Genomic DNA, 23536 nt, shown 5'->3' with positions numbered 1-23536 from the left:
GTTGCTGGAGAAGTTCCACTCTGCAGGGCTACGCAGATGCCGGCATGTCCCGAGAGAGGCTGATCCATCATTTTGGAGAGACGGGCCTTCCCCCAGACTGAAAGGGTGAATGGTTACACTGTCAGGAACCCCCCAGCCATGAGATCTTACAGTTAAGAGGCAGGTTTCAGCTCTGTGGGTTTCAGCTCTGTAGACTTATGCTCTGCACTGCAGAAGCTCTTTAGCCAAATGATTGCCCCTGGGGAATTAACACATGTTTAGCAGCCTGTTAATTGCTAATGTGCAATAAACAAAATGGTAAAAACATAACCTGGGATTTGGAACCCAATGATCATGCTCTCCAAAGATGAGATTATAATGAAGTATGTCAGGTTTTTCAGTAAATGCTTTCCCATTAACATCGCAAGAATGGTTTGGAATGCTTCATGAAGGCCAATAACACCTTACCCAGAATAAGGTAGTAACCAAAATAGCTAAAACAAGGTTCACTTGCACACAGCAAAATATGGAATTAATGTGATCACTTTATCACACATTTTACAAAATGGTAAATGCATTTTATTGTTACGTGATGCAGAAGTGGAAAAGTGGACCACAGCCATAATGGCTCTGAGTAACCGAGTGTTGTACCAAAGACAGACGCCGTGACTTCACAAAGGCCCAGTGGGTATAAGTAGCTGTCAGGGTGAGTAATAGCATGTGCTGCTACATCTGCTAACATTTATAAACCTTCCTGATATGTGCCGTTTACTGGGCTGGGAAGAGGCCGAATAAGGCCATGAGTGTTGCAGGGTGGGTAGTTTTGCCTCAGCTGTTTGTGGAAGCCTGATTAGGAGGGAACCACGCTGAAGAGCCATATAAGAGAGTTTCTGTGAGGTTGCATAAAATTTATGGGACGCTCATGAGTCAGGTGAATTCATTCGGACAAAGCCCTCCGAGTTGAATCTGACCCTGGACGGGCTCTGAAGCAACACTTTGTCGAGAAGTTATCTGATAACTGTAAGAGTTTTTCAATTTAAGTAAAGTAAATACTTTAAAAGACGAGGACTTATTAAAAAGGTGAATTTAATCCTCTATCTAGTTTGCTGTTTTCAATGGTGTGTTAATTCTGTCATGGCTTTTCGATTAGATTCTGGTAATGGATAACCTCAAGAATCACAATGTTTTTAATAGGATTAAGGATTTAAGTTTAAGGTGAGATATTTCTTCCTGATTGATTGCAGCAATGCATTAGGAAATCAGCACATTGAACTGACTGAAAAATGATTTCAGGCAAATTCAGTTTCTTAAATGTTTTGTGAAACACAATATTGGCATCATTGCAAAAGGTCTACTATTCTGTAGTGTCTCCAGAGCTAATGACCTGCAATAGGCAGCTTTTCCTTGGAGTGCATGCTTAACCCAAATGTAAATTCTGTTTACATGAGGCATGGAGGTTTAATTTCATTGTCACTTATGAATTCACAGTTTAGTCATTTAATTTATTATTCCACTGGGGCTTAAGATAATGGGCTTTGCTTGAGCAGATATGAAAAAGCGACTTGCCACAAAGATAAATTGGAACATTTTAAGATGTTTTGCACTTGAAAATGGTAAAAAAAAAAAAAGAGTAAAGCAGTACTACTGAATCTTGTCAGAATCCGATGACCAGGAATGTGACGTCAGGTAGCTCCAAATCATTCAGCAGCAGTACAGAGAGTAATTATCATCTCAAACAGGCTTAAGCAAAATTTTGCACAAATTAAATAATTTAAAGCTGTGTTGTTTTTGAAAACAACATCAGGGTAACAGCCAAAGTGGCATATGAATGGTCAGTGAACTAGATGACTCATAATTAGCTTATTCGTTAAAGTGGAGTTGACTTCTTTCTTTAAGACTAAAAGGGACCATGTACAGCTCTGAGAAGTTTCTTCTGTCAGGTGTGACACTAATGTTAAATGTTGGAACATCAAGTACTCTACGATGTGAAGTGTGAGCTTCTGTTAGTCTCTGGATAGAAACGAGCACAAAACAGACCCCAAATGAATTACTGTAAACCGACAGGAGGCCATTAAAATTTTACAAAGTTTTTCAAAAGCATCTTTCACCTTGACCATTAGCGGGAGCTTCTTATAGCTGTGTTACCGTAGCCAGATTTCACACTGGTGGCTTTGTTTTGCCATTTCTGAAATAATTAATACCCACAGTGGCAGGTTGGTAAGGGGTGTTGGAGAGGAACTGCCATATTTTAAATTACTTTATTTAACCACCAGTTCTGTTCTGACTTTTCGACTGAGGTCAGTCCAGTAGAAAGAGCACAAGAGAAGGGAAGGTGGACCATGCGGCATACTTACTGGATGTGTCTGATTGATGGATTGATGGATAAAACAGCTTTAAGACCCAAGGCAGAGTGGAAAACAGCATAGGAGCCCGGCGTACCGGTGCGCTACACCCACAGCCGTCCACACCACTGTGCACATACAGCACCTGCTCATTAAACACTCGGGCTCTTCAGCATCCAAATGCCAAAACTATTTTTCTGTGCGGCGAAGGTTCCAGTGACATTGCAGCCTGTGCCACCACTCACGGACCACTGAAAGGCATGTGACCTCATTACCTTGGCGCAGTGGGTCGTACGATTGAAGGAAACAGAGGCAGCCACTCTGAGACCATCTGTCCTGCCGTGGGTCCCAACATAGCCTATCGACCCAGTGTCTTCTCACCCCTGCGAGCAGGCATGACTTCTGCGTGTGCCGGGATCCATCAAGCGGTGCAGCTCTGCATGTGCTTTAATCGGGAAACTGGTAGCTTAGCAAACACAAGCACCCAAGGGATCCATTAGATGCAGACGGGAGTGTTCCCAAGGTTTGATTAGACTAATATATCTCATTTGTCCCATCCGCTGCCACTCAGAGTAAGACTGCCTTATTAAAATTCATCAGCTACTCAACCTTAATGGAATAGTGTATGGTATTTTCTTTTTTTTTTTGGTACCTGGAGTGAATTTATATTCTTTTGTGTGTTTGAAAATTTTACATGCATTTAATTTTATGGATTCTAACATATTTTAACATATTCTACATATGGATTCTAACATATTCTACATATATTCCTGAAACTATACTGGTTAGGATTTTGCTTGGCGTGCAGAGGTAAAGTCAGTCAGAACCACTTGACTGAAGGTAGAAACAGCCTTATTTGCATATGGATAACAATAGTTTCCAAAATGGAATTGATTTGCACCAATAGCGGTGATTTGCATGTCAGCATCACAGGCATGATCCTGCACTGCTGCCTCTTTGATTTCACTGACTAGTGGCTGCAGGTAAACATTTGAGTGGGAAAGATGTGCGCTGATACATGCCATCTGTGTTTAAGAAGTGTCCTAAAGAATACACACACACACACACACACACACACTTGAGTGGTGCCACCAGGGGTGTGCTTTTATTTCCTCTAGAGATCACATGGAAGCCATCTGCTGAGCGTATAACAGCAGAACACGATTCATATAATTATGGTTTTATTTTTTATTCATCTCACTGGAGCAGTACTTGTTATTCTAGACATAAGTAGACCCTCCATTTCCAAGGTCCTCTCAAACAGGGTCACGGTTTTCAGTGCTTATCGCACAGAACACCTTCTTTGAAACTCTCAGATCTGATGTTGTATGTTCATGGGGTGTTACTTCAGTTTACTTCATATACAGAGATGAGCTCATATGCAGAGGCGAACCTTTTCATCCATTTAGATCCATTTCTGCAACTGCGCTCATGAGCGTTTACACGTTGCTTAGCTTTATTGCGTTTATTATTAGTGCACGAGTGGATTGGGACGCGGGTGATTGTTTTCTGGACAGAAAGGCTTCAGATAGGAGGTGAAGTATACAGTAAATGAAATAAAGGGAGGAAACAGAGCACGGGAAGATGCAGCAGAGCCCCTTATACTTCTGTACTGCCATGAGTATGTGCTGGTTAATGGTGGCTGTTCCTCAAATGTGCATGTTTTAAATATACTGGGGAATATTTAGGGTTTATTGTCTTTTTTTTGATCCTCAGCATGAATGTAACTGCATGTGAGTAGACCTTTTTCCCCCATCTGTATTTATATGCTGATGTCTTAAAGTATCAGGGTGAGATTTCAGGTTATCAACCAAAACAAGTAATTTGTCTGACTGAAGTGGTGTGAGATTTCCTCAGATGACTGCATAACCTATGCGATCCTCTGTTTGCATGAGATCCGTAATTGCAAGGTTGTGGTTAATGATGCTTAATAAATGACGAGCTGTTTCCCTAAATGTCACATAAGTGCCACAGATTCATCTTACGCCGAGTATTCAGTGCAAAGGTCTGAATTTGCCTTCCACAAATGGACGTTTGTAACAGATAACCCTGCAGCTTCTCTATGCGACAGTCCCATAACAGGGGTTATGCCGAAGGTTACGGAATGCCATGCGGTTTGTCTGACGGGTTGTTACCTAATGCAGGCATCATTCTAGTAAGAACAATAATTTTGCAATTTTTGTCATTTAATCTGACCTTGACCACAGCAAGCAAGTCTGCAGCCATGCGACTGTACATGGCAGCTATAAATAGAGCCGAAGGCAGTTAAATCACACAAGCCAAGGAGACAGCGGTGTGGGGATAGGTGCGTCTCGAGGGGCGTAATGGATTCTGTGTTCTTTAGTGACTAGTTGTCTTATCTGTCAGCAGGAGAAAGCCTCTCTCTTCCTGCCGGGTGGTGTTTCAGCCTTTGTGTCCAGTGCTGTGAAGATGCTGCTTTGTTCGGTGGCTGTCAGCAGTTCAGCGGTTCACAATGGCCCAGGTGTGTAAATCAGCTCATGTGTCCAGTCTTTAAATGGCACCCTTACCCCGCTTCTATCTACGTTTGTTCTCGGAGAGAGATGGTCCTTTTCTCAAGTCTGCTGTCTCAGCCCCTGCCTGAGGTCGCACCGCAGAATTAAATTCAGATAAGATCCACTAGCTAACAAATGGAAGACAGGCTCGTGTTACTTGAGGCCTAGGGTGTGCAATTGGGATTTTTGTGTGGTTCTCTCCTGATTAGGCCTTGATGTGCAGAGAAACATAAATAATGAGATCCAGGATTCGTCCTTTGGCCTCTACAGGCAAAATAAAATGATTTCATTTTGCTTCAAGAGAGAATCATAAGGTGTGTGGATGCGGGGACGGAATTTGCTAAACTCACTGAGCATCGTCAGGCTTCTAATGATCACGCACAGACCACTGACTGCTTGTTAGCTTTCCTCATTCATCTGACTATAAAGCTCATTCTTTTCCTGACATTCTCCGAACGCTCTCCCAGCTCTGGGAGAGACAATGGCAAGAAGTGGCACGTTAGCAAGGAATGCCATTTCTCCATGGGAACAAATGAGTGCAATTACCAATTTGGGGATGAAAAGACTCTGAAGACCCACAGCCTTTTATCTTCCGGCCTCTACTCGCGACGCTGTTCGCAATGCTCGGAAGACGACGTGAAAAATGCGTGCGTCTCCAGGTTAGAGGACAGACGTGGGGCTGGGAGAAAGCCCGTAAGATGCGAGTGCCCTTGAGCAGAAGAAGAGAAGGTCTGGCCATGTCTGTTATTATACCAATAGACTCATCTGTGAGAGACCCTCAGTACCATCAGTAGCACAGTGGGCACTTTTCAAATACATTTAGGGCTTGCTCGATATATTGTTTTTCATAGTTATTGCAGTACCGGCCTTTGCGATACTAATATTTTTACATTTTAATGATACTAAATTAAACTCTCGGACGATTTTTTTTATTGGGTGCTTTGACCATCCTGACCAGTCCCAGAGGTTTCAGAGGAGAGAGAGTGTAAGTGTTTTGAATAAACCCGAGACACTCATATACAAAAACCTTTAATATTCCCTGGCTGTTTAGTTATAAAAACGTACCTAAGCACTTCAGCCATTACTGCTTTCATCAGTGCAAGTCAAAACCATGTCTGTGGGCAGAGCCTGCAAAGATTTGCTTGGGCTTCAGAGCAAATAAGCATAAATGTGGAGATATGATAACAATTATACCAATTACTTTACTGATATATCAGGTTATACGTATAACATACAGTCATTTATTAATTGCAATACCTCATATGTGGTGTATAGACTTGAGTGTTCGTGTGGATTCTTAGGGAGAATAAAGCATTATGTGGCTAGTTGCAATACATTAAAAATATGTGATTTAGATCACACGGTGAACTCAATAAGGGGTGGTGACAGATTTAAAATGCTTTTACAGAGAGAATCTTTTTGGATTTATATGTTGAAAGCCATGTAATACCAAGGTTAACAGTGTGAACTCCATTGCTCTCCATTTCTGTGATATGTGGGCGCTTTGTGTGTATCTTATAATTGAATATCCAGTTGTCTCTCTTTTGTCTGATGCATTGTGGCTCAGTCTGGAAAGGAACAGTGTTGTTTTCCTCACAAGGAAAACAATTCGGTTATTCCTTCAGTTGTGAGTTTACTTTTATTATGTGACTAATTATACGACTTTCTTCCTCTTAAAGGAACTGCTGACGGTGGTTTTGACTTGCCCTGATGGAGGCATACTGGCATGTTTTTATAACCAATATTTAAGTGATATTAAAGGCTATAATATATTTATCTCTTGAGTGCCACAGATTTATTCAAAATACATATTCAAGTATTTGAAACTGAACTGAAGAGCACCAGAGATATATATTTTATACTCTATTAGTACTCTAAACAGTTTTTTTTAAAAATGAGATTTACAGGGTTCATATGGAAAAAAACAAACTGTAAATGACATTTGTCAAAATATTGCGGGACAGTTATTCATTTAACATCATGTTCACTAATGTGTTTTTAACACATTGCAGCGCATACTGCTTTTACAATATGTAGCTTTTTTATTATGATATAGTATTTTGTCTGCATCACACAGCTCCATTCATAGTTGACTATAAAGGGCAACATATCAGAAATTTATGGCATGGATTCACACATTTTTTCTTCTCCTGGGATAATTTAGTGGTTTTGCTTTCATTTAATAAATGGTTTTCAACAAAGTTGTATATGGTGTGTGGCACTTCCGTTTGTATTTTTTGGGGGTTTTTTTTGCACGTGTTTCACACTTGGCTTGTTGGAAGACAAAATGTTTCACTGCCAGGTGCACTATGTTCTAATCTCAGCGTGATTCACTCGTGCTACTTGCCTCCTCCCCTTGGCACTGTGCGTCTAGGATCCGGAGATTAGGGGCATGGAGTCTAAGGGTACCTCTCAAGACCGAGACGTGTGTTCTTGGGAAGAATGTTCTTGACATGTTGCCTTCCAAGAACAGTGTCAGTGCTTGCTGTGTAATTGCTATTTGCGCAATAGATCAGGCCCACCTGATTTCACCACAAGCCAAAGGAGTTTCAGAAACTATATAAATGGAATCTAAAAATGTTTGCTTGTTTTTATGCTCATTTTCAGTGTTCATAATTTTATTTTTGTGCTCTACTAGAATAAATATACATGTTTCAGTGATCCAAAAAAAACCCACATTATTTTTCTCATACTGTACATCTTTTTTCACCCTCTGTCTGAAAGTCTCGGTTAGCACACCCTTGTCTTTAACCCCTCCCCACATCAATGAGCCAGTCACCCACTCTGGTTTGACTGGTCGAGCGCCAGTTCTGCCTCTATACATTCCGTCTCATCTTGCAGTCTGCAGACGGACCCTTCTCTCCTGAGCAGCTGTAGAAACAGGTGGGTTTTAGAAACAACAAAAAAGATACCATATTTCCACACAATTTTGCATAAAGGTGGTACTGCAGCTAATTAGCAATACCATCATAACACAATAAGATTAGTTGTCAAGTTAGGTTCATTAGCTGAGAAGCCTACAGCACTGAGTTGACTTGGCAACTCCACACTTGAGCACTCATTGCAACTACCTTATTTGCTTTAAGCATCACAAAATCCACAAATAATAAGTAAGAAAAAATGGAGAGAGAGAGCGAGCGAGAGAGAGCAAAAGAGAGAGAGAGCGAGAGAGAAAGTGACAGAGAGAGAGAGAGAGCGAGAGAGAGAGAGGGAGAGCGAGCGAGAGAGAGAGGGAGAGAGAGAGAGAGAGAGAGAGAGAGAGAGAGAGAGAGAGAGAGAGAGAGAGAGAGAGGGAGAGAGAGAGTGAGAGTTATTTGCTGGCATGTATATTAGCATTCACTTTGAATTCCATTTACATATTTACCTGTACACAACGACAGTAAAGGAAAGAGAAAAACAGAAAAGCATAATACTTCCCCTTTAAATGGACTCTGGTGATTCCTTATCAGTCTGGTTGCTATTTTACCATTACAGCTAAACGCCCAATTACCTTTGATCTTTATGATGAAAACATTCAAATTGATGTGCTGAGATCAAAAGCGCCAGTAAACTTTTAAAGTGCATGTAGTGCAATGTTTTTTTTTTTTTTTTTAAATGTTGACACTGCAGTATTTTAAGAATGGCCTAGAACAACCCAGAACAGTTAGTTAGCTAACAGCTGTTCATACAACATTAGCTTATTTACATTTACGGCATTTGGCAGATGCTCTTATCCAGAGCGACATACAAAAGTGCTTTGTCATTTACTCATAGAATGCACCCTAGCCAGTAAAGTAGGTTAAGAGTCCAAGATATTTTTGAATTAGAATGCTTTTGAAATACAGGGATCTATGCTGATGCCTAGAAGTGCAAAGCACTTGTTAACACTTGCAAAACACTTGTTAAGTGCTGTAACAGATAACAATCAGTGCAATAAACAAAAAATACTAGAGTTAGTCAACTTCAGTGTAATAAACAATACCCTACAATAAGTACTAAAGTTTCAGTTAGTCAACATAGGAGCAGGATCAGTGGTCATTTAAATAGACCACACATAGATTGGTCTTCAGTCTGTGTTTGAACACTGCAATGGACTCTGCTGTCCTGATAGCCAGCGGAAGTTCATTCCACCATCTAGGAGCCAGGACAGAGAATATTCTTGATGCTTGTCTTCCATTAGACTTGAAGCATGGTATTTCAAGCCAAGCCGTACTTGAGGCTGGAAGTACTCAAAGTACGGATAAGGCTTTTGATCATTGACATCATGTATGGAGGGCCTGGTCCATTTTTGGCTTTGTAGGTGAACATCAAGATTTAAATCTGATGGGTGCAGCTACTGGAAGCCAATGAAGGGAGCGCAGCGGCGGCATGACGTGTGAACGTACGAAGATTGAAGACCAGTTGTGCTGCTGCATTCTGGACAAATTGTAGAGGTCTGATTGGCTCTTAGAGGAAGACCAGCAAGTAGCGAGTTGCAGCAGTCTACCTGTGAGATGAGCTCATGCTAATCTGATTTTAGAACAATTTGCTCTTCAGTATTTTAGCACATTATACTCTTAAGCACATTTCATGTTAAAAATAAACTTTTTACAGAATAAATGAAGAATAATCGACCCTTCGGTCAGTTATGCTATTAATCATTATACTTACACTTAAATACCCCTTTGTCGTCATCCACCATTTTGTATTGTTTGGTTTGGCTTCAGAAACATCATGTGTCCTGAGACATTGGCACCATGAGACTGAATTGTGTGCAGTGTTCACACACTTCAGATTTTTACCTGTCATAACATATAATCCAGGAACCTTTTGATTACTAACTGAATACTAAGGTTTCGTCCACACTAACCATCACAGAAGTCTTATTTTGGCATGCTATTTAGTACAAAAATATGTGATCTCAGACAAAATACAACTTGGGCAGTGAAAAATGTCTGGCAGGAACACAAGGATGCAACAACACAAGAAAACATACCGAGAATCAACGTAGGGCTGGCCAGTATAATGTCCTAGGCTATTCACACAAGCAGAACAAATTTTCTAAGGACAATTCTAAACCTTGTCTATACATCTTTGTTATGCAGTGAGACAGGATGGGTTGTGATGACACTGATGTGGTGAATTTACTTGGTTCTAAAGTGCTTTGCATGATACATCAACTGCACTTTACTTTTATCTCTTGTGGACGAATATTACACAAAATTATGATAACATTCAGATGCTAATATGTTCACATTTCTCATTTCTTTTACATTTGTTCAATGTGCAATTAAGGAGTCTTTTAAAAAATTAGTTATGGCAAATTTGAAAACGTTGTATAATTTAATGGAACACACAAATTTAGCTTGCAGGCCTGTTTATACCAAGTCATTACATGAGACTAGTAGGTATGTGTATGGCATTCTGATATGTTTTTAACCACAGGCATTACACTTGGTAGTCAAAAGAATCTCTGGTTATAAGTAAGGCTAATTAATATAGCAGCAAACCTGATCGTAGCTCTAGGAAATGCTGCTATGGTCTAATAAGCATTTATGTTTTTGTCTAGGTGTGTCCTACATTATTAACTTCCTCGAGGTCATGGATCACATGTGTTGTGCCATATTGTATTGGTGAATGTTGCTTGATGAGATGGATGCATTAATACTACCGTCACATCTGCATCTCAGAACACCTGAAGAGGTTTGAAGGAATCTGTTTTAAATGTGCCTTGTGTGCATTTACACCTGTATTTTTTATGCGCTTAATCTCTATTTGGATATAATCATGATACTCAAAACCCATGAGATGAACAGGTGTAAATGGGCTCATCAGGATCCTCCTGATCTCTTTTGTTTTGTTTCATCCCAGAATACTGCTATACAACAGTAAAGGTGCCGTTCATATTAATCAACATAACACCATCCATTTTTACATCTGTTCATCCAAAGATGGCATCATTTCCACAAGAGATGGATTTATTTCTTTAATGCGTATAGCATTATTGGGCAATGTCACGGAACGCTTGCCTCCGGCGAGTCACGGGGTTTGGCCCGCCACGTGGTGGGACGATATTTGCTTGTGGCCACACCTGCACCTCGTCTTGTCTGTGTATATAAACCCTTGTTACTGTGTGCAGCGTGTTAATGTTAAGGTTCGTCTCGTTATTGTTAAAAGTGTTCATGTTCATCTTCATCGTTCGTGTTATTTGTGAGTGCAGGTATGTCGTATGTAATAAATCTTCGTCCATGTCGAAAGAGCCTGTGGGTCGTGCTCCACGCCCCTCAGCACTCGGGCCACCATGTAACAGGCAATATTTGACAAAATTTGATTTTTTGGTTTTTAATCAGTTAAAAGGGCTAAAGATAAAGATAAAGGTATTATTAGCCTTTTGCCCGTTGTAGAGGAGGGAGGCATAATAATCATGCATATTATTATTAGCCTGGGGGGGGGGAGGCTGGATATGGAGTGATATTATCATGAGGAATTATTGTGGTAATTAAATTCATATATTGCCCAGCTTTAATGGAGTCCAGCAAGTTGCACATCATCTTTACAAGCTAAAACAGATGTGTTTTTGCTTTTATAAGACGGTGGTGTTGTAAAACCATGGGGTCATAAAAATATGTTTGCCCACCCTGTAGAATTGTGCAGGAGTCATAAACCCTAATGTTACTCAGTGTGATATACCTGTTGATTTACAGACATTTTGACAGGCAAAGGTTATCAGTTTCTTTTATCACTAAACACTGTTTTGTGATAAACATTGTTTTCGAACAGATGAAGAAACGATCGTATTGACCAAGAGTGTGCTGCATGAGAACATAAATCACGAAGGGCCTACCTTAACATCATGATATCAAGGCCGTGGGGCACTGGTCGAGCTCGCGCATGGAGAGCAAGACTAATGAATGGCTACTCTCACAGGATTTCTTACTGTCTTTGAAAGAGTATTGATATGCAGGTCTCATTTACCGTGGTGTGAAAGCTGCGATTACTCATGCAGACCAGTTACCACTCAAGGATACCTGAATCAATGTATTTTGGTGTCAAGATCCTCTCTAAGTACAATCAGTTGAGCTACAATCATGTGTTGTTGCATATCGCATCACTATTTACAATCACACAGATGGGTAAAAAAAATTATGAGTATTCCAGGATTTGCATTTGAAGTGGATTTTTTTAAATGAAGTTTGCGGCTCTGAAGGTTATAACAAAAGCCAGAGAAAAGTAAAGCCACCATCATCTTCACATGCTACGTTATTTATTACGTGGACACAGACACATTTAGATAACTGACTTTTATCACAGGGATCCCTTTTAAGGTAACTGAAATAACAGCACTGAGTTAATTAAGGCACTCGATCAATCGGATAGTGATAGGAAGTTTGGTAAGTTTCCATCCCTGCGGCGTGTGAGCAGACGTGTCGATGTGAGCTCATCAGGGGCTGGCAGAGCCCTACCCCGTGATCACCTGCTGAAGGAGCATATGTTCAGGTGATGAGGTCATCCAACTCCAATCTGCCCGTTTCCATGAGAACAAACGAGGCCGTGTCGCACTGTCTGTCTCTGGCAGAGCACCCGTTAGCCCTCTAGAGGACAGGTCCAGCCTGATGTGGGGACAGGATATGTGGACAGGACAGAAGTAGGAACATTACAGAACACTTTTAGTCACATGACAAATTTCACATTGCATTTCTATTACTATATTTGTTAAGTATATTTTGTAAAAAATAACGTTTAATTGAAATTTAAAAAGGTCTGTGTGTGTGTTTCTTAATGCATATACTTAATGCTTGTATTGTTACAGACAAGCCACTTCTGAAAAAATTACATATTTCATTTTCAGCCAGTACCAAATTCCTCAAACAAATGTGTTGTGGCTTACTGAATGATAATTACTTCTCTCAGGAATTTGCTGATGGCATTAGTGCACTTGAAGGGAGCTAGTCTTCACATAAATCATGCAATTCATCCACTCATTTCCCACCCACCTGCTCATTTGCTCACTGATCTATGTTTTGCTACCCATCGCCGGAACGGTTCCTCTGTGCTTGATGTATGTTACAGCCCAAATTCCATTCAACGGTGCTCCATGCTTGATATTTCCCTGTTTTCTGTGTGCTTTACACCACATAGGAATTTCCTGCAGAAAGGAACTTTTCTGTTGGGTTGTTCACAACAGTGTGGTTGTGGGTTAATGAGCGGTTGATCAGATTATCAGATCTGGGCTCAGTACCCAGTGTTCTGCTCTTTTCTTATCTTGCCTCTCAAAGGTTTCTGTGATTTGAAGTTCGATAGTTTTACCCCATCTCAGATTCTCAGACATGTATTGAAACACTCTTATGCTGGAACACTGCGTATGTCCTCATATTTCCCCATATATCTGATATCAAACCTCAGATCAGCCCAGCAGACTTATGAAACTCGACAAAGTGGATAAACACACTCACATCGTACCTCAGAGCAGCTCAGCACGATCATATCACTCATCAGAGCAGCCCAATGCGGTCATATCACTCCTTAGAGCAGTTCAGCAGACTCTTATAACTCCTTAAATCAGATAAAGACACAAATATCATTCCTCAGTGTCTCTACCTCAACACGCTGGTATCACTAATCAGAGTAGCCACTTCAGCACCCTGCCAGCCATAACCTCTGCCTTTTCAGTTCGAAGCTGAAAGTTTGAGATTCATGCTCTCTGCCTTCAAGAGCCTCCAGCTTCTTCTGCAACCATGCGAATGTGCAGACACCATGAATAGGCGGAGGAAACAAGACAGATGGGCCGGCTACGCAGCCACACCTCCGCCTGTTGCAGCGGGGCTGTTAAATCAGGCTCGGGTGGCTGATATGATGGCATGTCGGCGGTGTGGTCCTCACCGTGCCCAGGCGTCCGGCCACTGGGACGGTAGCTGTGAGATCAATGAAGCAGCGGCCGCCCTCTGGATCTCCTCCCTGGAGGCCTGGATATTTCAGGCTTATCAGCTGTGTGATTTAGGTCTGGTGTTGGGGGGGGCTCATCTTTCTGGCTTTACCCCCGATCAGGGGGTCTAACCCCACAGCTATCCAGAGTCTTTGTTATGAGTTCCACAAAGTATTTGCCCAATTACAGAGAATATGAAAGTGTTCCCTCCACACGGTGAAGTATGGCACTGCCTTATAATTAGAGCAATTTTCCCAGCTGTAAAGCCCTGAACGTATTCCTTAGCAGAGTGTAACGCCAGAGAAATGTTATGTATGTAGGTCATGTTCTCGTCTGCCTTAATCAGTAACTATATTTAATCTGTTTCAGTGTGGCGTTTGGCACTCACTCTCTCCTGTGCGCTAATCTATAATTCTGAGATGTAAAAGATGGAAGAAGACATTTCAGTCATGTGAATGTAGGCCTGGCCTGTTACCAGGGGTCAAGTAATTACATTATGAAAAGCATCCAAAGATGGAAGTGCCCTTATTTGAATGTGAGATCTATTTGGGGAGGGTGGACGAGCACATGCTTTGTCTTCCGCCAAGAGACAGTTGGACAGGCGGTGTTTCAGTTTCTTCACTAAGATCAAAGAATATCAACTTCTCCCATTGCTCAGTGAAAGAGAAAAAATATCGAGGGCACTTACATGGCTCTTTCGCCAGTAGCCGGTGTGAGTGGTGGCTCTCAGGACAGCCTGGCATGTTACGTTTCCCTGACACCTCGCATCTCCGCTGGGTCACTGGCAGAGAAACCAACATGCGAATGAAGTTAATGGCTGCTACTCTTAGGGACAGCCGATGTAAGGTGGGACCACGGGGAAGTGGGAACCGTTGACCAGGAAGAGAGCCCAAACAACCTGCAGGTGCCAGTAGAGAGCGCACAGCGACGTTATCGTCCACACCTCAATGTCTTTCTAAAAAAGACATTTTGTGTCCAAAAGTAGTTTTAATTTACTTTTTCCATTGTGTTGTGCCTTCTTATTTTTTTTAATGCAGGATGTTTGCTCATCAAAGGGAAGACTGGGTTAGAAAGTGTTCACTCCTCTTTTATCTAATCTTACGTACACTATATCAGATGTTAATTATTTAGCGTCTTCGGCACAGATGAAACAGCTTGACTGCATGCATGTGAAAGCCTGCTTTAAAAGTTTTATAAGAACAAGACTGTCTTACAAGAATAATCTGGAAGAGGACAGCACATGCCTGCTATGCCTGACTGGTAGCTTTGCCTCAAATGGAATTAATGGCGCATTTTAACACCCTACAGGCCCACAGATCAGAGCCAGCAAGCCGTGTCGGAAATTAAAAATATCCCTTGTATCAGTGCGGGATCTCGGAGCCAATTCCCCAGCACAGGCACCACTAATGGAATCCTTTATAATGATATCTGTGGAATTTTACTCAGTTACTGCTTAAAGCTCAGTTACTGCTTAAACCCATTTAAACAATTAGTGATGTGTTCCTGTGTCTGAAATGCTTCAACACCTCAACTGGACTTGGCTTGTCCTGTTGTCTCATAGCATTCCTTTTCACCCCTTGCCACAAAATATTTGAAACCTGAGCATAATTAACAGACTAAAATGCAACGCTTTGTCGTTATCGCTGTGTGTACGTAATGATGCCATTATCTCTGCAACTCTTTGCTAGTTCAGCAGAAATATTTTTTTTTATGCCTCAAATCATTTTCTGTGGTGTCATGATATATCATGAAAGGTAGTTTTGTCTGAAAATAGCTACAAGAATATATTTGAAAAAAACACCTAATTCAAAAGAGTGCCTCACCCTTGAATTGTCACACGAGCTGCTGGTGTCAGGGTTGTAGATGAAGAGGCTCACAGTAAACACTGCTAAAGTGAAAGCTTGGAGGTTCTGTGCATACACTGTGGAGATGGCGGTTGAGGTCAAGACTACCCTATCTTGTTTTAACCACAGCGAGCTCCTGGGACCTTCAGATCACTGACCGCATGACTCACTGTTAGCCAAACAATGACATGCTGCTTTTCCATGGATTGAAAGATAGTCAGATTGACACTGGCAGAACAGAGAAATGTTTTGGAGAGCAAAGAACGGCAGAATGGACAACGCAGAGCTGCCGCCTATCTCTGCAAACAGCTAGCTGGGGTCAAGTAGGGCTCGGATCAAAACAAACGGGAGCTTTTCTAATACTTCTTATCTGCTGTCTTAAAAAGTTCTGGGTTTTGTGGCTTCAAAGCCTCAGAGCCGTTTTAAAGTTGGATCAAATCAGAGAACTAAAATAACACTAAGAATACCTAATACCATGATGTGTGTGTAATTCTGTGTGATGGTGTAGCTGTGAACTGGTGGAGTTAAATCATTTTTATTGGATTGTTCTATAAGAGGATCATTTCAAATTGTGTAACCCAGTAGATTATGATTGAGATTTTGAACGATTTAGGACAGAGTCAGACTTATTTTTGTATTCAGTTTAATTTACGGCTCCTGTGCTTCCATAGAAAGTAGTCTCTTAATGGTCACGGCTGGGAACATATCTTGCAGACTGCATGACAAAATGATGTGTGCATCAAAAGCATGTTGAGCTAATCCTCCCTGGATGGTAGTGGAGACTCCCGGGAAGGCTTAACATCTCCCCAGTCCTTCAGCAGGAAAATTATGTTTCATCTCAAATCAGTTAGTGGTATTATATGCCAAAGTGTGCTGCACAAGCCTTCATCTTTGTGAACATCCAATTAGATGTTCTAATTTTGCATGAATGTGACAAAGACAGAATCCTGTGTCAAGCACCGAAGTATTGTCAAGAATTAATGGATGCTGAATCGGTTTTATTGACCGTTAAAGCGTAATTAGATGTTCATTAAGGGCTACTGAACATGCCACTGCCTCTCAGTGGGCAAGGGTAGCAGCTAAAGCAAAAGATGGAGGTGGAGGAGTTGATTGCTGAATTTTTGTGCAACACCTTGCTTTCATTTTTACTATAGGGTCCGACTGGGCACGGGTCTACCCAACATTCCCATGAGCCTCTGGGGCTGTTTGGTCCCAGCTGACGGGGTCCTATGTGTGTCGCGGTGTCTGAATTCATGTCATCTTCCAGAGCAAAGTCTGGCTCAAACGTTGATTTATAGTTCTCCCTGGGCATGAAATGACATGGACATGCTCCAATTTATAGCTGCTGTACTGCCGTTAGACTCCTCAAGACATGAGATGGTCGCCCATTACAACGTTGTTAGGCTGTAAGACCTTTTAGCAATCAACAAACATCTTCAGACCGGATCAGTAAAGGGTCAGCCAGACCACCATTATTCTGCAGGCTGACACACTCATGCTTTGTGCACACTCATTAAAATTCATAGGCCCAGTAATAAATGTGTGCCACAAATTATGCTCTTCGTCAGCTGGCTTTGAGCCTGTTCTTCAAATTCTCAGTGTTGCACCACCTCATAATTCTTCTAGGGACCTGTCACCTGTTAACAAATTAACCTGCAGCCATTCCGATTTAAGTGTTAATGGCTTTGTTGAATTATGACAGACCTACAGTTTTATAATCTGCTCTTCAGAAAACCCTGACAGGAATGAAGTGAGGTGAAGCATCCCAGAGCGGTTCAATTCTGACAAAACTTCAGAGTCACTGGAACTTGTGTTTGTGGAAAAGACGATCTATAGGAGAGTAAGTTGAGTTTTATCTGGTTAAACTTGTCATAAATGGCGAAGAATTCCCATTCCGGGTCATTACTCCTACTATGTAATTAGTTATGAATAGCATCCAAGCTCATTTATCCACTTGATGTTTACTGAGAAATGATCTCCGTGTCACCAAATAAACCCACATTTGCCCTTTTACACGTACACTCTGTGGATTAAAAAGGAAACTGTTTCTCTACATGTGTATCCTCTAAAAGCTCTGTAATGGTTCTGCATTAAAACTGGGGTGCCAAAGCATGTCACACATTAACTCCTCACTGAGAAATAATGGAAAATTAGCTGTATGTTACAGTGCATCCGGAAAGTATTCACAACACTTCACTTTTTCCAAATTTCATTTTTTTCCACAGCCTTATTCCAAGATGGATGAAATTCATGTTTTTCCCCCTCAAAATTCTACACACAATACCCCATAATGACAAAGTGAAAAAGTTTGTTTGGAATTTTTGCAAATTTATTAAAAATAACCCCCCCCCCCCCCCCCAAAAAAAAATCACATGTACATAAGTAATCACAGCCTTTGCCATGACACTCAAAATTGATCTTAGGTGCATCCTGTTTCCACTGATCATCCTTCAGTTGTTTCGACAACTTGATTGGAGTCCACCTGTGGTAAATCCAGTTGACTGGACATGATTTGGAAAGGCACACAACTGTCTGTATAAAGTCCCATAGTTGACAGTACATGTCAGAGCACAACCAAGCCATGAAGTCTGCAGACCTCGGAGACAGGATTGTATTGAGGCACAGATTGGGGGAAGGGTACAGAAATATTTCTGCAGCATTGAAGGTCCCAATGAGCACAGTGGCATCCATAAATGGAAGAAATTTGGAACCACCAGAACTCTTCCTATAGCTGGCCACCCGGCCAATCTGAGTGATCGGGGTAGAAGGGCCTTAGTCAGGGAGGTGACCAAGAACCAAAGGGTCACTCTGACAGAGTTTCAGTGTTGCTCTTTTGGAGAGAAGAGAACCTTCCAGAAGAACAACCACTTCTGCAGCACTCCACCAATCAGGCCTGTATGGTAGAGTGGCCAGATGGAAGCCACTCCTCAGTAAAAAGCACACCCCACTTGGAGTTTGCCAGAAGGCACCTGAAGGACTCTCAGACTATAAGAAACAAAATTCTCTGGTCTGATGAAACAAAGATTGAACTCTTTGGCCTGAACGCCAAGCGTCAAGTCTGGAGGAAACCAGGCACTGCTCATCACCTGGCCAATACCATCCCTACAGTGAAGCATGGTGGTGGCAGCATCATGCTGTGGGATTGTTTTTTGGCAGCAGGAACTGGGAGACTACTCAGGGTCGAGGGAAAGATGAATGCAGCAATGTACAGAGACATCCTTGAAGAAAACCTGCTCCAGAGCGTTCCGGACCTCAGATGGGGGCAAAGGTTCATCTTCCAAAAGGACAATAACCCTAAGCACACAGCTAAGATAACAAAAGAGTGGCTTCAGGACAACTCTGTGAATGTTCTTGAGTGGCCCAGCCAGAACCGAGACTTGAACCCGATTGAACATCTCTGGAGAGATCTGAAAATGGCTGTGCCCCGACGCTCCCCATCCAACCAGATGAGGTTGAGAGGTTCTGCAAAGAAGAATGGGAGAAACTGCCCAAAAATAGGTGTGCCAAGCTTGTAGCATCATACTCAAAAAGACTCGAGGCTGTAATTGCTGCCAAAGGTGTTTCAATAAAGTATTGAGCAAAGGCTGTGATTACTTATGTACATGTGATTTTTTTGTTTTTTTGTTTTTAATAAATTTGCAAAAATTCCAAACAAACTTTTTTCACTTTGTCATTATCGGGTATTGTGTGTAGAATTTTGAGGGGAAAAAATGAATTTAATCCATTTTGGAATAAGGCTGTAACAACAAAATGTGGAAAAAATGAAGTGCTGTGAATACTTTCTGGATTCACTGTATATTGAACGTCACCACTCACCACTCACAAGTGGGTACAATCCACTATCCCTCATGCATTATTCATCCTACTCCTAATGTAATGTTTCAACACACAGATAAGAGCTTCTGAAAAATGTCAGGTCTTTGAGTCACAGATGAGACACTATATCATGACCTTTTGCTTCCTCCAGAATGCTACTCTCAGGAATTTTCTGGATCCACCTACCTGCTCTCCAGTGAACAAATCCTTGGAACTTAGAGAGGCCCCTAAGCAGTCTGTTCGTCTGAACAGTGGAACGGCTGTATGACCGAGGCAGTGTAAGGACTGTGACACGTGACAATAAAAGTAAATAAATAAACATGACATTCGACTCTCGCTAGGCATACTCCAAAAGGCGCACGTAGGAAACCCATTGATGTCACAGACCTCTTCTTTTGTCCATGGTGCTCACATAACCAGCTCAACACCCTTCTACCAGGGCCGGGCCTGTGCCGCCTCGATGAGCAGTTGGGTTTCGGTCTGTGGTGGCGATGATGGTGGCCATCATTCTTAACTAGTGTGTCCTAATCGGGTGGAAGAATCAGTGGCATCTGGAAAGGGTGATTGATGCCAATGATGGAGCTCAGACAGCAAGCTGACATTTGCAGGCAATTGCATCTGTTAATCACAGTCTATTTATGTAGATGACTAAATTCAATCAAACTGATTCCTCACCCTCTGTCTCTGTGATGGCTGACAGGACACACTTACATCAAAATTTGTCCAAGCTGAGATTGCCCAAGTTGAGTCGTCACACGCAGGATCACACACAGGGATGTCTGAGGGATTTAATGCACAGGGATGCAGTGCCATGTATCATTCTGGTTGGCATGTGAAATCCATTCCTAACTCACTTGAGGTGGTAATCCCACTGCAAAGATCTGACCCCAGTATTTTGGCTACGGCAATGGATCTGATTTCACCAGAAGCGCAATTACAAAAACCTGGCATGTAATTGAGGTAGGCCGGACTCTCTGATGGGAAGATTGCAAGAGAAGGGCTGGCCACACTTGTTTGCCACTTTTGTCTTCTGCTTGAACTTAATGAACTGCACCCCCCCCCCCCCCCCCAACACTTGGCATCCATCTGTGCCCAGACCAGTACATGCAAACATCTAATAGTGGTGAGATTTGAAAATCAGGCTGTTTCGTTATAGTATTACTTTACTACTGAGCCCAGATCATTCGAACCAACTATAGTATGCATTAGCTATTGGACCGTATCCATCAAATGGTATGACAGAGGCCTGTGCAGGCACATGGCCCAGCCTCCATAATGTAAATTAGTTTTTGATAGGAAATGCTGGTCTGTCTTTGCTTTGGTGCTTTAAAGAAATAGGCGTGATGCTGCAGGTTGCTCTGATCTCCATTATGCCACACTGCCAGAGGCAAGATGAATATGGATGGTTACAACTTACACGAGGAGAAAAGAGCGTTCCCTCTGCAGTGGCATGCGAGCAATTACTCACTCTCGTTTCTCCTCTTTTCAACAAGGTCCATGTAATATATTTATATTTTTCAGGAGTTGACCAGGCCTTCTGTGGCCCTCTGTGGGCTCCGTTAGACTCGGGTATGTGAGTGGGGAGGGTAACACTTCTGGAAGTAGGACCATACCGACTGCAAATTCCACCTCTGTAACCTCTGCACCTATGTGTTTCCAATGTCAGGCTCACTCCCGATCCACCATACGTTCTATTCGTAAAATAGAAATGGCATTAAGTCTGAGCTGGTTAGCTGTCTTCTGCCCTGGATTGGTTTTCTGAATGTGTAATAAACACAGCTCTCGTTGGTGGAAACATCAAACCAATCAACAGGTTAATGGATAAACCCCTGCCGTGACATGAGTCATGATCTGTGTGACGTGGAGAGAACCAATCTGTCCTGTCCACATGCCTCTTCCTGGTGGTCCCGTTGCATGCCAGTTCCGAGTGTTGGAAGGTTTGCAACATTATCTGTGCTGCATCTGGTCAAGTCAGAAATGCCAAAAATTAGACATCTATTTACAAGAAACAATTTGTAAGTGTAGTCTTAGAGGCTATAGTCCATCTGTTGATGCGTAATTCTCCAACTCTATCACTTTTCAGCTTCAGACTGCGGGACAGCTGTCTGAACCCAGCAGGAACTCTGATGTGTGAGAAATCCAGCAATGTTGTTGTGTCTGACACATTCATATCAGCTCAACACCACACCAAAGGCCGTCGCACCACCAATGGCCTGCTACCCAATAGAATCCAATCGGTAGTGGTCCTTTGGTCAGAAACTGACCAATGATGAAACTGACCAACAGAGGTGGACTGTCAAAAACAAACCAAAACATCAGAACAGATTAGATACACTCTGTAATGAAGCCAGTGGGTGCAAGGTTCAAGGTAAGTGTTTTTGGTAAAGTGGCAGTTGTGTGCACGTGCTGTTCTGCATTAAAAAGCGTGCCGTTTGCTTTCTGTGAGAGTGGATCCTTGTTTTCGCCTCTTCAGCATGTGACGAGTGTCACTACTCCCGCTTACTCCATAAATAACTGCAGTCGTTCACCGGGGAGACGTGCATTTGTATATGTGCTCTCAGTGGGCAAACATGTCCACTGCTGCGCTTACTGTAGCACACACATCCATCTGGGATGCACGTGCTTGACGTGTTTTATCAACACTCATTTGCATGACACATTGCTCTCACCCCCGATAATGTGGTTTTTCTGCCCTGATCAGGTTTTCACTGTAATACCACAGGAAATAAAATGCATTGGTGATGCTGATTTTTAGGTATGTTTATTGCTAATTACTGTTAATAACTATAATTGTTGTTAATCACTCAATTACTCCAATACACTGTAATATGGTTTGTAATATGTTTTTGTTCAGTGAGTATAAGTAGTACAGAAAAAAAACTATTACTCCCTTGCTTTAGTCTTTTTGGATTCTAGCCATAAATAAATCATCAAGACTTAGCAGGCACTTTGGATTCTTAAAGAAAAAAATTGGATTCTTAAAATGCTGAATAAAAAAATTATTTGGAATGTGTTTTAAAGAAAGATCACTGGTATACTGAAGTAGAGTCAAAACCTGTGATTAAAGAGTTTACAACACATTTGATTAAAGAGTTTACAACACGTGTGATTAAAGAGTTTTTAAAAAAAAAGTTTGGAAGCAATTATCAGGAAAATCACTAAAAACCTCCTGAGTTTAGGTGCAATCTACAATTCACAAAAGCCCTCTAAAGCAGAATTAATAAAGTTCCCTGTGTAATGCCAACCTCTCCACAGGATAAATGGCAGATTACCATGTATTACCATGTACAACTGAGCCTAAAAAGTTCTCCAACAAAGTTTTCTAGACAGAACATATGAGGCCACACTTACACCAATATTGTGGGAGAACAGTGGAATCGGTAAGCATTTACCAGCAAGAGCAAATGGTCAATTGTTTTTATTGACAATCCAATTAAATTGAAGGACACTGACAGAGGTGTATCTTGTCTGCCTATTAACGATAGAATACCCCCGCTGGGTGGCGATTTCTTTATGCTGTTACGAGCCCAATGTACTGGCTCGACGGTCTAAGGCCACAAGGATGCAACATAAAGGGAAAAACAAATGGAGATGTAAGTTTTGTAATAGAATTAATCACTTTGTTATAGGTATTTATATTTAAACACACACTCAGTATGGGGAGCATAATGTCAGGGTGAACATAACAAACAAAACACTAAACGAACCTCCAGAAAATCACTTCCCTAAACAAAAAGACAGAAAAAACAACAGCAAAATACAACGTAACTTCCCCAACTGCCCAACATCAAAAAGGGGGAAAAGGGGCATAAGAAAATGGCACCCACCCCTACAGCTCCAAAAGGAAAATACGAATAAACAACAAAATGTGTCTCTATAAACACACTCTTCTAGGCACATACAACGAGAGGTGGAAAACCAGTACTGCTCATAATGCCCAGGCATAACTTCTCAAAGCTTACAAAGCAATCCAATGTCTCCTAAGGCCCTAGTAAAAGAACATGTCACACAGAGTTCAGTACAAACTCATAAGGCCCCATTAAAGAACCTATTACAAGACCTGCGTCTACCGTGACTACATGGAGTCTACCGCTCACCATGGGGCAACATCACATTCTCATCAGGCGTATTTAACCAATTGCTAATGAGACCGATCCAATT

At 41.8% G+C, this 23536-nt stretch overlaps 1 protein-coding gene across 4 annotated transcripts in view; it reads left to right on the top strand.

Annotated features, from left to right (window-relative positions):
• Positions 1-23536, top strand: part of LOC113586127 (potassium voltage-gated channel subfamily D member 3-like) — a 62891-nt gene that overhangs the window by 2565 nt on the left and 36790 nt on the right. The gene's annotated exons all lie outside the window — the stretch shown is intronic.

The sequence above is a fragment of the Electrophorus electricus genome, chromosome 20 (assembly GCF_013358815.1).
Source record: "Electrophorus electricus isolate fEleEle1 chromosome 20, fEleEle1.pri, whole genome shotgun sequence".
Lineage (NCBI taxonomy): Eukaryota > Metazoa > Chordata > Actinopteri > Gymnotiformes > Gymnotidae > Electrophorus > Electrophorus electricus.
The sequence above is the reverse complement of the archived record's forward strand: the minus strand, read 5'-3'. Positions and strand labels throughout refer to the sequence as shown.